The sequence below is a fragment of the Mirounga angustirostris genome, unplaced genomic scaffold (assembly GCF_029215605.1).
Source record: "Mirounga angustirostris isolate CCGP_5_RB_7025 unplaced genomic scaffold, mMirAng1.0.hap1 SCAF_9, whole genome shotgun sequence".
Taxonomy (NCBI): domain Eukaryota; kingdom Metazoa; phylum Chordata; class Mammalia; order Carnivora; family Phocidae; genus Mirounga; species Mirounga angustirostris.
Window position 1 is genome coordinate 130,274,029 of NW_026991717.1, and position 13,330 is coordinate 130,287,358.

General features: G+C 46.6%; 1 protein-coding gene across 5 annotated transcripts in view; it reads right to left on the minus strand.

Moving 5' to 3' along the window:
• FOXN3 (forkhead box N3) overlaps positions 1-13,330 on the minus strand; it is a 394,185-nt gene that overhangs the window by 290,595 nt on the left and 90,260 nt on the right. Inside the window, exon 2 of one of the 5 annotated variants that reach the window (XM_054513833.2) lies at positions 1,599-1,651. The exons of the other annotated variants lie outside the window; for them this stretch is intronic. The gene's annotated coding sequence lies outside the window, so the exon portion shown is untranslated. The remainder of the gene's footprint in view (positions 1-1,598; positions 1,652-13,330) is intronic. 5 annotated transcript variants of the gene reach the window in all.

Here is a 13,330-nt window from a genome sequence, read left to right on the forward strand (position 1 = left end):
CTATTACCCAATCTAATGGTCTCTCCCCATGCCACACTGTCTCTGGGTGCGCTCGCAAATGCAGTTGGTTGTAAAGGACTTAAAGTAACTGGAGTAACAACACTTACAAATAGAAAGACAGACAGATAGACAGAAACAAACAATTGGTTCTCCTTCTCTAGACTAATCCACCACCCTAAGGAAGTAAGCTGTTCCAGACTTAGGGCCACCAGATAACTGAAGGTGGATTTCATCCTGATTTGGGCTAATCACAAATTCCTACCCTCGTTACCTGGATATCAAGAATTAACATGCTACATATTTTGGGGAAAGAGGACTTCCTAGAAGTGAAATTTTTCCAGACCACTGAATTGTTCTAGTTTGACCAGGGGGGTGTCCATGAAGTAGAAGGCATCCTATGGGCAGTGTTCTGGGGAGTCCTCTTATAGAGGGCAGGGGGAAACTAGGTACCTTCCAGTGGATGCTCCTATTTAAGGATGCGATTCGGTTCCTTTAGATGAAAACATTTCTAAATTGGATTGTATGACAAAACAGTGAATTGGGCAAATGTAACTTAGCCTGTTACAAATATTTGTCGTGATGTGACTGGCATCACACACATGATGATACACAGGTGCTCTCAGAAGCCAAAGATTCCCCGGGGCAGGCGGGGGAGGGGGAGGTCACCCGCACAGGAAAGGGCCCCACACTCCTGTGATTTGCTAATCCCTATATTTACATTTTAATTCTCTTTGGCCTCTGTTCGCTGCTCCTGGCTGTCAGGGTATCAGCTGGCCTTCTCACCATGCAGAGTGGCCTGGCTCTCGCCATTCTCTCCCTGTTTGATTCACATCTAATATGCCAGGGGCTGGGAAACCAAATAAGGGAGCTGATTAGAATTTTGTCTGAAATAAGATGAATACAGGCCGGAGAGACTGTCCCTGAGCACAAAAGTGTCAACTTTTGGATGCCAATGACTCCAGGTCAATTAGCCTAAAGCCAGTCACCTAATGAGCAATTTGCCTATAATTTGAAACCTTTTTGAGTGCTTTGACATGGGAATGTCCCTTCCTTTGGCCATCTCTTTGGCATGATGAGGTTTATAAATCGAGCCTTCTTGGGGGCACACCCAGCTTGTTTTTATTTTTATTTATTTATTTATTTTTTAAAGATTTATTTATTTGACAGAGAGAGACACAGCGAAAGAGGGAACACAAGCAGGGGGAGTGGGAGAGCGAGAAGCAGGCTTCCCGTGAAGCAGGGAGCCCAATGCGGGGCTCGATCCCAGGACCCTGAGATCATGACCTGAGTGGAAGGCAGACGCTTAACGACTGAGCCACCCAGGCGCCCCACCCAGCTTGCTTTTAAATTTTAATTTACACTTAATTTTTTCATTTTTAAATTAAATAATTTTTTGAGATACTAGCGATGAATGCAAAACACTCAAAATGTAATTGAATTTCTGGTGAACTGATTATTAGGCAAATCGATATGAGAACTTGTTTTAGGGGAATTTTTACTTCTAAATTTTATTTTATTTTTTTAGAATGCAAAACCCATCCAAGGAAATGTGCGGTTCAATCAGGCAGAACGCACAAACGGACTTTTTTGCACGCTACCTTGGCCTTTTTTCCTTATTGCACCAGGCTCCATGCAGCTGAGTTTCCAGCCTCTGTGGAAGGAAGGAATTTTGTATTATTTGGCTTTGCTTTTTCCACCGTGAATTTAACTTATGGCCCGAATCTCACTCAGAGCAGGGCTCACCTTCCCGCTCACTCCGGGCGACTCTGACGTGTGTTTGGAAGCAGTCGGCACAAGGGCATAAGAGACACCCATGATCTTTTGCATCAAATCCACGCATGGACTGCAGAAGTCTGAGAATCACTCACCTGACAACCCAGTTCTTAATGCTAGGGGTCAAAAGGCCCAAGGTCAAGGTGTATCCAGTATGACCGGCAGTGATAGGACCACCACCATTCAAAAGGAGAAGCCAGCTGCCTTGCAGCACTCTGTTGCAAGGGCTCTTTGAAAGGGAAACCAAAGACCAGACTTGCCTAAAGGCCACCGTTCACATTGACCTGAGAGATCAGGGATGAGCTAGCGGGTGTGCACCCATCAGGCATAATCAGGGCTGCAAAGTGGCACAGGAAGGAATTGGTCCCTGTGCCCCCCTAATATCTACCTGTGGCTCTGAAACAGACATTGCTCCTCTGGGTGGATCCCCTAAGCCACTTAACCATTCTGCAGAAAGCAAGCATTCCAATCAGCAAGGTACCCTGGCACTGATTTGCAAGAACTCCTGCCAGACTGTTCTATTTGTCGCGGCGGGTGGTGGGGAGTGATGGGGGCCAGCTCCTGGAGAAATTGACCAGGAAGCCTTCCATTTTATGACGCTCATGTAGATGCTCAGTCAAGTTTTGGGAAGAAAATCCTCCCAGGAATGGAAACTTTTCCCTTTCATTCTGAAGTTATCATTGTGACGTTTGCTTTAAATGTGTCCAGTGGGGGACAGAACAGCTAGCCATCCTCAGTGTGTACGAACTTGCTCTTCTCTATACGGAGGATAATCACTGAACTGAACTCATGTGTCCTCAACAGGGTTAAGTCCACGCCAGGACTGGACACTAATACATAGGTAGCCACTGGGGAAGCTCTAAAATATATTGTTTTCCTTTTTTAATCTAAGGATGCAATGAATTACATGTGCTTTACCCTAATCCTCCCTACTTAAGAAAAATGAAGTTTTTAAACTTTTTAAAAAAAGATTTAGTTATTTATTTGAGAGACAGAGAGCACAAGCAGGGGGAGGGGCAGAGCGAGAGGGAGAAGCAGACTCCCTGCTAAGCAGGGAGCCCGATGCGGGGCTTGATCCCAGGACTCTGGGATCATGACCTGAGCCAAAGGCAGACAGACACTTAACCGACTGAGCTACCCAGGTGCCCAAAATGAAGTTTTTAATACAGTAAGTTACCAGTAATGTACATAATCAGAATGTAAACCACTTCTATTGGAACATTTTTGGATTTGTTTTAATAGAGATCAAATCACACCAACGACTTAAATAAAAAGACGTTTGTTTATAAAAGGCTAAGATGGTAGACAATCTGATGGTGGGACCAGGGAGGGTGGGATGCAGTTAGGGAGCAGGATCGTGAAGGCAGGGACCAAGGATTTTTCTATTTTGTAGCTCTGTTATCTCCTGGTGTGTTTCCCACATATGGATGGGCAGCTCATTACCACCTTGTCCCGTCCTAGTCAGAAGCAAGCAGGAAACAGAACATGAAGGGCTTGTTCCTTTGTTTTAAAGGCAAAACCCAGATGTTATTCCCGTCCCTGCCATGTTCATCTATCAGCCAGAACTTAGTCACTTAGCCAGTGACAGTGTTCAGCTAAAGGTCTGGGGTTCTATTATTGAAAGGAAATGGATACTAGTAGACAACTAGCTATTTTTTTTTTTTTTTAAAGATTTGTGTTTATTTATCAGAGAAAGAGAGCACAAGCAGGGAAGTGGCAGGCAGAGGGAGAAGCAGGCTCCCCGCTGAGCAAGGAGCCCAATGCAGGACTCGATCTCAGGACCCTGGGATCACGACCTGAGCAGAAGGCAGACACTTAACTGACTGAGCCACCCAGGCATCCCAAGCTGTGTTTTAAAAATGCTAAATGTATTTGTGGATACAAACATGTTTATAAACATTCATGGGAATGATAAGCACCAAATCAAGATAGGGATCATATGTCACAAGGGAGAGAGGAGTCCCGAGATGGGAGCATGAGGCACACAGGGGTCTGCAACAGTATTGTCAATGTTTCATTTTTTTAATTTACTTTTTAAAAGATTGTATTTATCTTTTAAAATATTTTATTTATTTATTTGAGAGAGAGTACAGTGCCCCAAGATTTTATTTATTTATTTTATTTATTTTATTTATTTATTTACTTACTTTCTCATTTACTTATTTATTTGAGAGAGAGAGAGAGTGCTTGTGTGAGCAGGAGGAGGGGCAGAGGGGGAGGTGGGGGGGGGGGAGAGGGAGAGAGACTCTCAAGCAGACTCCGCGCTGAGCATGGAGCCCGACACAGGGCTCAATCTCATGCCCCTGAGATTGTGACCTGAACTGAAACCAAGAGTCAGACGCTTAATCGACTGAGCCACCCAGGAGCCTCAATGTTTTATTTTATTTTTTAATATTTAAAGCAAATGTGGTAAAATGTTCAGATCTGTCAAAGTTGGGTGATGCGATACATGGGTGTTTTAGATTTTTATATGTTAGAAATAAATCTACATCTACAAAATTATAAAATTTAGCATTATCTCAACAACCCAACTGCAGCTCAACTCATAACTAAATTATATTTCACCAATTCTAAAATGGACATTTTTCTACATTTGTACTCTCTGAAATTAGTGCATCTAATTATATTAGGCAGCATTTTTGTCTTAGTGGTACATAAAATAAGGTTTTGCTTTACGGTAAATGTTGACTTAGATTTGAAGATGTGCAATGCATAAATCACACTTTGTGGTACATTTTAATATGTTTGACGGTAGGGTTAGGGGAAGTTTCCACAAGTGGGCATCTCAAAGCTTATGAAGCTATTAGAACCCCATCCCTGGGGCACCTGGGGGGCTCAGTTGGTTAAGCGTCTGTCTTCGGCTCAGGTCATGATCTTGGGGTCCTGGGATGGAGCCCCCCCATTGGGCCCTCTGCTCAGTGGAGAGCCTGCTTCTCCCTCTCCCTCTGTCCCTCCCCACACTCATTCCCTCTCTCTTTCTCTCTCTCTCTCCCTCAAATAAATAAATAAAATCTTCAAAAGAAAAAAAAAAAAAAACAGAACCCCATCCCTGGATTCTGTCTGTCGGGCGGTTTTCTGACTTCCACGCTAATCTCTTTTCAGTGAAGGTGCCTCTGACTGAGGTCATGCAAAATACACACATTCAGACTAATTTTCTCTGCAACTGAGGAAAAGATAGCAGAAAAAAGCCCCCCTTTATTTGTTCTAAAGTGCGTGAGAATCTCTTATCTGGTCAGTGACACAAACATGAACGGCTCCTGCAAATGAAACTCAACTCCAAATGGGAAGAAAACAGAATCAGATAATTACTGGACCAAAATTTTGGACAGACCAAGAAGACAGACAGACACAGCTGTCTAAGGACAACCAAGGCTTCTCCATCCACCCAAAGCTAAGTCCACGCTCCTGGCCAGCAGAAGGGATGGGGATGGGAAAGAGTGCCATGGGCCAGTTTCCTTGGATGTTTGATACGTGCCATTGTGGATCTGTCTTGTAGAAAATTAGCTAAGAATACATCAGCAATATTGTTCCCTCAATACTATCAAGATGCAAATGAAACAAAATGGGAAAAAAATCCATACAGCTGGTTTATCTGAATGCAGAAAAATAAATCACCATTTATTTAAAAAAAAAAACATTTATGAAAGTTTTCTTCATTTCTCACATTCAGTTAGTATACAGTTGGCATTTTCAAAATTCAAACCTGATGTGGATTTGGAATTCAATGAAGCACATTGGAAGACATCTGAGTGAAAAAATAAAAGTTCTAGCCATATGCTACTGGTGCATGAATTTGAATATTTGAAAGGTAATCTAGAAATGCGAATGTTTCCAATTCTCCTTACCAACAACAGTAATTCATAGCAACCACACGTTTTATAGATTGAGCCACTTCACCATCTGAGAGACAATAGTAGGACAGACGGAGTCAGGGGCTGGGCTTCTCTCCCAGCCTGGCTAGTTACAAGCATGTGATTTTCACTAGGTCACTACCACTCTGAAGGTCTGCTTGGTCACTGCGGAGGGTACAGTAATGATTCTTGCCTCGCTGGGCATATTAACACATTAAGGAGTTTGGAAAATTTTCAAGTTTGGTTAACAACTGGATGAAAACCTGGAAGACCACTTACAATGGCTGCTTCCCAAAGACACAGGCGACACCATGGATGGAACAGGCTCTAGTATCAGGCCCACTGGATTTTCTCCATTCTATTTATCTACATGGCCAGAGAGGGATTAAAGCAATAGCAGGGACCCTCCCCCTGGCTCTGACCCTTGTTTGCAACCTTGACTAGAATAGCAGGAGCCCCCAGCCCCAGCTGGGAAGGTTCCCTGGTAGTACCCAAACAGCCTTGCTCCTCCTGTCCCCAGGGCCAAGTCTCTAACTGGGTCACGCCATCAGGGAGTATACCAGCCAAGTGGTCATGTGCACTGCTAATCCACTCCCGTGCACTTGGGAGACACGAACATGCAGGAGACTAAAATCTATGGCGTTATACTCCCTTACTTTCCAAGCCACATGTCAAGAATCCATCGCATGTGTTTGCAGGATGTCTGCAATGCCCCGGAGTGGTCCAAACACTGAACGCTACCAGTCCTGTGCACGTGGAGATGGGAAATAGATGGCATGACTTGTGACAGAAGTGAGCCATCTTTTACCAACTTGGTGAGAAGCTGGGAGAACAAAAATGATAGCGTTTATTGCCAGGACAGATCCTGGCAATGGACTGGTCCTTCAATACAGCCCAGTTGATGAAGACTGGTGCTCTTTCTCAAAGACATGAGAGAGCAGGGCAAAGAGCCACAGTTCCGTGTGAGGGCAGTATTGGAATGTCCATGACAACTTGGTCCAGCCACCCATGTCTCCACCCTGCTCCCCACTCCCCACCCAATTCAAAGTCCCAGGTCTGTGGGAAATCTCTGAGGAGTGGCTTCATATTGCTTGGGAGAGATGCTCTTCTTGGTATGAACTTTTTGTAAGATGACACCTTACAATATACCAGACGGAACTCCCTCAAGCAGCCATCATGGCCCACAGGAACAACAGTTACCATTTCCCCAATCCCAATGAGCCCATCAAGAGACCTGGCACCCTGAGCTCTTAGATCCAATCCCCACTCACCCCAGGAGCTTCCAAACCAGACATGAATTTGTCATGAAGCACTTCCTTCTTCAACAGGCCTTCATGTATCCTAGAAGGCAAGGATGATCTCCATCCTGGGCAGTGAAACAGAATCTAAGGCAGAAGAGTGAAGGTCTGGAAAACATGCACTATCCGGGAATTAGCTCCATTATGCCAGGCTAAGCTGTGATGGTCTGATTTTATCTCTGCAGCCTAAGCTTGATCAGAGACCCAGCGTGACCCAGGGAGTTTGGTGGTTGCTGTGAATGTTGCGTTGTTTGCTTGCTTGCCTAAGATTACACAGTTCATGAAACAACGTCCCTGAACCCACCTGCTTTATGCAGCAGGGACAGCAACTGATTTAAGTCATCAGTGAGGGGAGCCCAGAAGGTCATCTCACAACACAGTGGTAAAGATCTGCACACACCCAACCTCAGCAAGCATTGGGCTGGTCTGGAATTCCAAGGGGGTAAGGTAAGACGCAGGGCCACTGGAGTGATCGAGTTGCCCCACCAATGGAAAATGGCAGGGACAAATGCAGACTGCTTTCTACGACAGCCCTTAGCGGGCCAGGAAACACTTGAGAAACCTGAGAATTTGACCACATCCAGAAACCCAATGTTCAATAATAACTCCCCAGTCGAGCAAGTACTATGCTGGGAAGGTCTTTCTATTTGATTGTGAGCCATACATCAGCTTGCCTTTAACTTTATTGTAAGGAGAAACCCAAAACATATTCTGAGAGAGATCAACCCTAACTTTATTTAGGTCATACTGCTGACATACACAAATAATGGGAAGTGTGTGACTAATTCAGAAACGGCCAAGAAAGGTCAATGTCTAGTTTGTTTCTTAACCCACACTAATCCGTGAGTAACATTAATAGGCATTTGCCATTATCTGCTCATCAACGCTGTAGTCATTAAATGAACAGAAGTAGAGAGAGGATTTCACACTCATTAAAATAAAAAAAACTTTCCTACTATACCTAGTGACTGAAGCCTAGAAATCACACATTTAAGAACAGCTTTCAAAAGCATTTATATAATGAAGCCTCAATAACCTGCCTGTGAAGTAGCAATGATTGGAACCCCATTTTATCAATAAGCAGCCTGATACCCAGGCATGGGAAGGGATGCGCCCCAAGCTCCTCAGAAGTTAATAATAGCTGAGCCAAAATTAGATTGCTGAGACTCCAGGCTTGGTACCCAGGCCACAGAGGACGGACAGGCCAGCGGAATGCAAAACCGCTGTTCCCCATGAGAAGTGACACCTCCACGTACCCTCAAAGGCGACCAGCCTTCCTGCACCTGGAGCTGCTGGACCCAGAAGAGACCTGGCAGAAGATGATGGCAACTTGGTCTACGGCTTAGCCCCCGTGCCCGTGGGCCTGCTGAAGAGGGTGGGCGGTGGGCGGTGGCCCGTGTGTGCAGAGGAGGCACGACACTCCCCATTGTGGCACAGACTTGGGACATTTGTGACCCTCTGCTGAAAGCAGACCCTCTGAGCTCAGTGAAAACCATCCTAGAAATTCCACAAAAGCCAGAGCGCCAGCCTCCTGGTGAGCCTCCCGCCCCACACAACCCCGGACAGGGTGGTCCGATGAAGAAGGGGAAAAGCACCTGGAAAAGCAGAGGAGTGGGGAGCGGGCCTGGAGCAGGGAAATGTCAGTGTCCCTCTCATGTCCTCCTACCACAGAGGGAGGAGCTCAGGCTGACCGTAGTGATGTGTCTGCCCTAATCGTCCGGGGTCTCCGTGGGCATGCTTCGAGCAGATTCCCAGCCTTCTGATGCCCAAAGCCACAGACAGCTCCAGACTGGTGCTTCTCACACTCGGATGTGTCCACAGATCGCCTGCAGGCCCCATCGGAAGCAGGGGCTGACTCAGTAAGTCCGAGACGGGGCCTGAGACTCTCTATTTCTAACCAGGGGATGCCCATGCTGCTGGCCTACGGACCACACGTTGAGTAGCAGGATCTAGAACACCACATATTCTGTGACCTTATGATTTTAGGCCTTTCTCCTGCTCCACATGATAGGCTCTGCACATGGCAAAAAATCAAATGATCACTATCAATTGGCCCGTATTTTTTTTTTTAAGATTTTGTTTATTTATTTATTTGAGAGAGAGAGAGAACATGGGTAGGAGCAGAGGAAGAAGGACAAGCAGACTCCATGTCAAGTGCAGAGCCCAACACGGGGCTCGATTCCATGACCCTGAGATCACGATCCGAGGCAAAACCAAGAGCCAAACACTCAGCCAACTGAGCCACCCAGGTGCCCCTCAATTGGCCCTTTTATTACTATTTTTTTAAGATTTATTTATTTATCTGAGAGAGAGAGAGAGCACAAGCAGAGGGAAGGGCAGAGAGAGAGGGAGAGGGAGAAGCAGACTCCCCACTGAGCAGGGTGCCCGAGGCAGAGCTCAATCCCAGGACCTTGAGATCATGACCTGAGCCAAAATAAAGTCAGATGCTTAACCAGCTGAGCCACCCAGGCGGCCCTCAATTGGCCCTTGTAAAGTATATGTCACACCACATCCCTGAAAACCCTCCCACTCGTTTTTATGTCATGTGACATTCACTCCCGCTGCCAACAACAAGGACTCTGAGCTCATCTACTACTTCTCCCTCCCTTCCCTCACTCTGTTCCACCCACCCAGGCCTCCCTGCTATTCCTAGATCAGGCCAGGCCCCCTTCAGGACCTCATGACTGCTATGCACTCCACCTGAGGAACTCATCCTCTCCACATCTACCTGCCATTATCCCTCACCCCCTTGCGGGAGGGAAGCCGGTGCTGGTCATCTGGCTTAAAGTCACAGCCCCCGCTCCTGCTTCATCCTTCTCCAGCACACATATTACTCTGTGCAGATCATATCTTATCCATCTCTCCACTAGCCAATCGGTCCCAAGAAGGCGAGGATTTTGTCTGTTTTGTTCATTGCCATATCTATTCCAATGTGTGGCACATAATAGGTGCTTAAATATTCGTAGAATGAAGAAAAAATTTAGTTTTTAATAGAATTGTTAAAGTACCAACCATCATCCTCACAGACTTCAGTGATCACCTGCTTACATCTAATATGCTATTTTCCAATCTGGAAAAACTACTCCTTCAATATTTCAAAAAGAGCCGCTGTTAGACTGTAAGAGATATTTTTATCTTGTCATGCAAGTATGGGCTTTGTGGGAGAAAGGCATCCCCCAGGTTTTCCAGCTCTCATTCACCATTCATCCCAGATTCCTCCTCCTTCCTCCTCAAGGGACCCACACAGACAAGAGGCAGATCAAAATTGGCAAGCAGACCTCCCCATGAGACGGGCCTCCCACTCTTACACGCAAACGCGGAGGATTTGAGAAAAGCCGGAAAGCAGGGTGGGGATTCCTCCTTGCACGCAAGATAACCGGGAGGCTCAGAAAGGTGAGTGACTTGTGCAGGGTCTCACTGCCATTCGGTGGTGGGGCTGGGATGAGAACCCAGGCTGCCTAACCCCTAATACTCTTTGCTCTCTGCTCCTCTTTATACACAGAATCTGGGATCTGGTCTGAGAATGGCTTCAGTTCCAAGACCCAGGACAGGGATCCTGGAGAAGTCTCGTGACATCCACAGAACCAGTGAAAGTCAGCTCTTCCCCGGGACCAGTCCTGCAGATCCCCTGAAGGCTGTAACCAAGCAGAGAAGGCTGTGCATCCAGTGTAAGCCCAGGACCCACGCTGCTGTGCACCTCACCAGCACACATCTCCAATCAGTGCAGGCATGTGGGGAGGTCCCCCTAAATGCCCAGAGAATCCGTGGTCATGGTCACGGTCACATTCAGAATGACGAGACATTCTTGGAGCTTGGAGGTTATGACTTTGAAGTCAGAGATTGAACTGAGTGACCAAGCTCACCACCACCTGCCTTTTCCCAAAGGCCACTTTCACTCCTGTTCCATTCCAGATGTGCATACCTGGCCACAGCAGGCATGGAGGCACTCATGAGTGTCCAGACTCACTTGACTTGACTCACATTCAGATCATCCCAGGGGCTGGGGCTCTCAGAAGGCCCGCTTGGTTTATAGTTCACATTATAACTCACGTTCACTCAGCCTGGTTTGTCCTGAAGCCTAGAGGTCACCGCCTGAAGATGCTGGAGCTAAACTAAACTAGGCTTAATGAGGTTTTGCAGTCCTAACAGTGCAGACTCTCCAGAGGCAAAAGGGATCATCTACTGCTTTCTCAGAATGGCACACCCCTGTTTGCCTACAGCCATTTGCCTACAGCATAGAACTAACAATTAGGTCTGCGTCCCTCCAGAGCAAGGCAGGAAGCCATAGTGAGGGTGGGTAGTAGGATCAGCTGCTCAGAACTCTAGGAGAGGAAAGACTTTTCCTCTACCCTCTTAGGTTCTGTACCTAGGGCCTGTACATTAAACTGACAAAAGATAGATTAAAAGGGGGAAAAGCAAACAAATTTTATGTGACATAAACATTTTTATGTGTCACAGGGGGCTTCACAGAAAGAAGTATAAGCCCCAAGTGGTTAGACCCAGGGGTTTATACACCATTTTAACAAAGAGGGATACATTGTGGAGATGTGACAAAGCAAAGGAATGAGGGATTTGTGGGAAGTGACAAGGAACTGTGTGGGGGAGATAAGTGCTATTGCAATAAGGTTTCTTTGTATAGACTCATCTGAGCTTCAGCTCCCCATCACCAGTGATAACAGCGTTCTCTTCTTCCTGGTCCAGGGAGGCCACCTTCCTCACAGGAAATGCACAGAGATAGACCTTCACATGTCAAAAGTAGTACAAGTGAAATTTAAGAAAGAAACTAAGCAGTTACACTTTCCCCAAACCCTACTTCCCAAATGCAGCTTCCATGCTGTCTAATGCGGGCTCCAATATCACCATTTTGGGTTTGTTTTTTTATCTCAAAACCCTATCCACTATTACCCCAACTATTACAATCTCCTACGCTTTCATTCCCTCCTCTCTCCCTCCCTCCCTCCCTCCCTCCCTCCCTCTCTCTCTCTCACACACACACACACCCCCTCCCCTCCACTTAGAGAAAAATTGGTAGCATTTCCAGATGAACCAGAAGGGAGGGGACATGGCTTTGTGTGTGTTTCTGGCAAATGTGGAAGGGTCTCTGGAGAACCAGGTGAGGACGCTGACCGTGGGAGACAAGATAATAACTAGCCAAGGCAGAACAGAGAAGATGCTAGAAAAGGAGAAAAGCGGTGAGTGAGGGAAGAAGAGGGTGAAGAATGGAGAGAAGCTGTCCTAACAGCCACGTAACCAAGCACTCCACTCCCATCCCGCAGGGCTAGAGCTTGAGCTTCGGGAACAATGGAGCAACATTCTGCACCTCGCTGTGCTTTTCTACTGCGGGTCTCAAAGGGAGCTGGCTATTGTAAACGGATTTGCCCTTGGCCTCAGCATCAAGCAGACTTGAGACCTTAACATCTGCCAGTATAAGCTCATGGCTGTCCTCACCTCCTCCCTGGGGCAAACCTCTGTGTAAATCACATTCTGGGACAACAGTAATGTTACCTCAATTAAGTGCAATTAAACAGCCAAAGAATGTTCCTTACCACACAATCTTAGAGCAAGAGCCTTAAACCTTGAACACGGACAGCATCGGCTGTGACCAGACTTTACGGATACGGAAACTGGGGCCCAAAGAGGTTGGTCAAGGTCACGGAAGTTGCTAGGAACAGAGCCTGTGCTGAGTGTCAGGACAGCCCTCTTTCCACTACTCACGCTGCCTAGAACAACTACATTTAATTTTAGTTCATCACACATTCGGCTTGCGCTTTCGAGGAATTTTATAGTCCCCACTCCATCTGTGCGTTTTGCCATTCTAGTAGCTTCCCTTTATTCAGTGCTTCCCGTGTATCTATCTGTTGCACTCTCCGTAAAAGAAGGGAGGTCCACGAGTGGAATCAATCGCCATCTGTTTGTTGTTTCGACAGCACAGAGATGCTGAAACATTCCCAGCTCAGCGTTAGTCCGTGTTATTCTGAAAAGGCCAGTTCCGGATCGACAATCCACCTTGGATAAGGGCAGAAAAGGATTCCTTCCAGGATGTAGAGCCACTAAGAAGAAGGTCACCATTGTCAACGTTATGGCACATGTTGTCATTTAGAGAGGTATTAGGTTCTGCTTCTCCGAAGTGCTTCAGATACACTGAAGACCATTTAGGTTGAAACCAACCAGTCAGAATGGATTCGCGGGCTCCGAACGGTTCAAACAGCACATGTAACGACAAGTTAAAGGTTCGGTTTTGAGACGGCCTGGTCATGAACGCCAAGGGTGCCCAAGTGCCACAGAGACCAACTCTGCAGCCCGTGGTCCCTGAGGAGCATGGCCGGGGCCAGCGCCGGTTGCCTCTGGGACCCCGGAGCAGGTGTGCTCGTCTCTGCCAGGGTGTCGGTCACAAGCCTACACCACTGG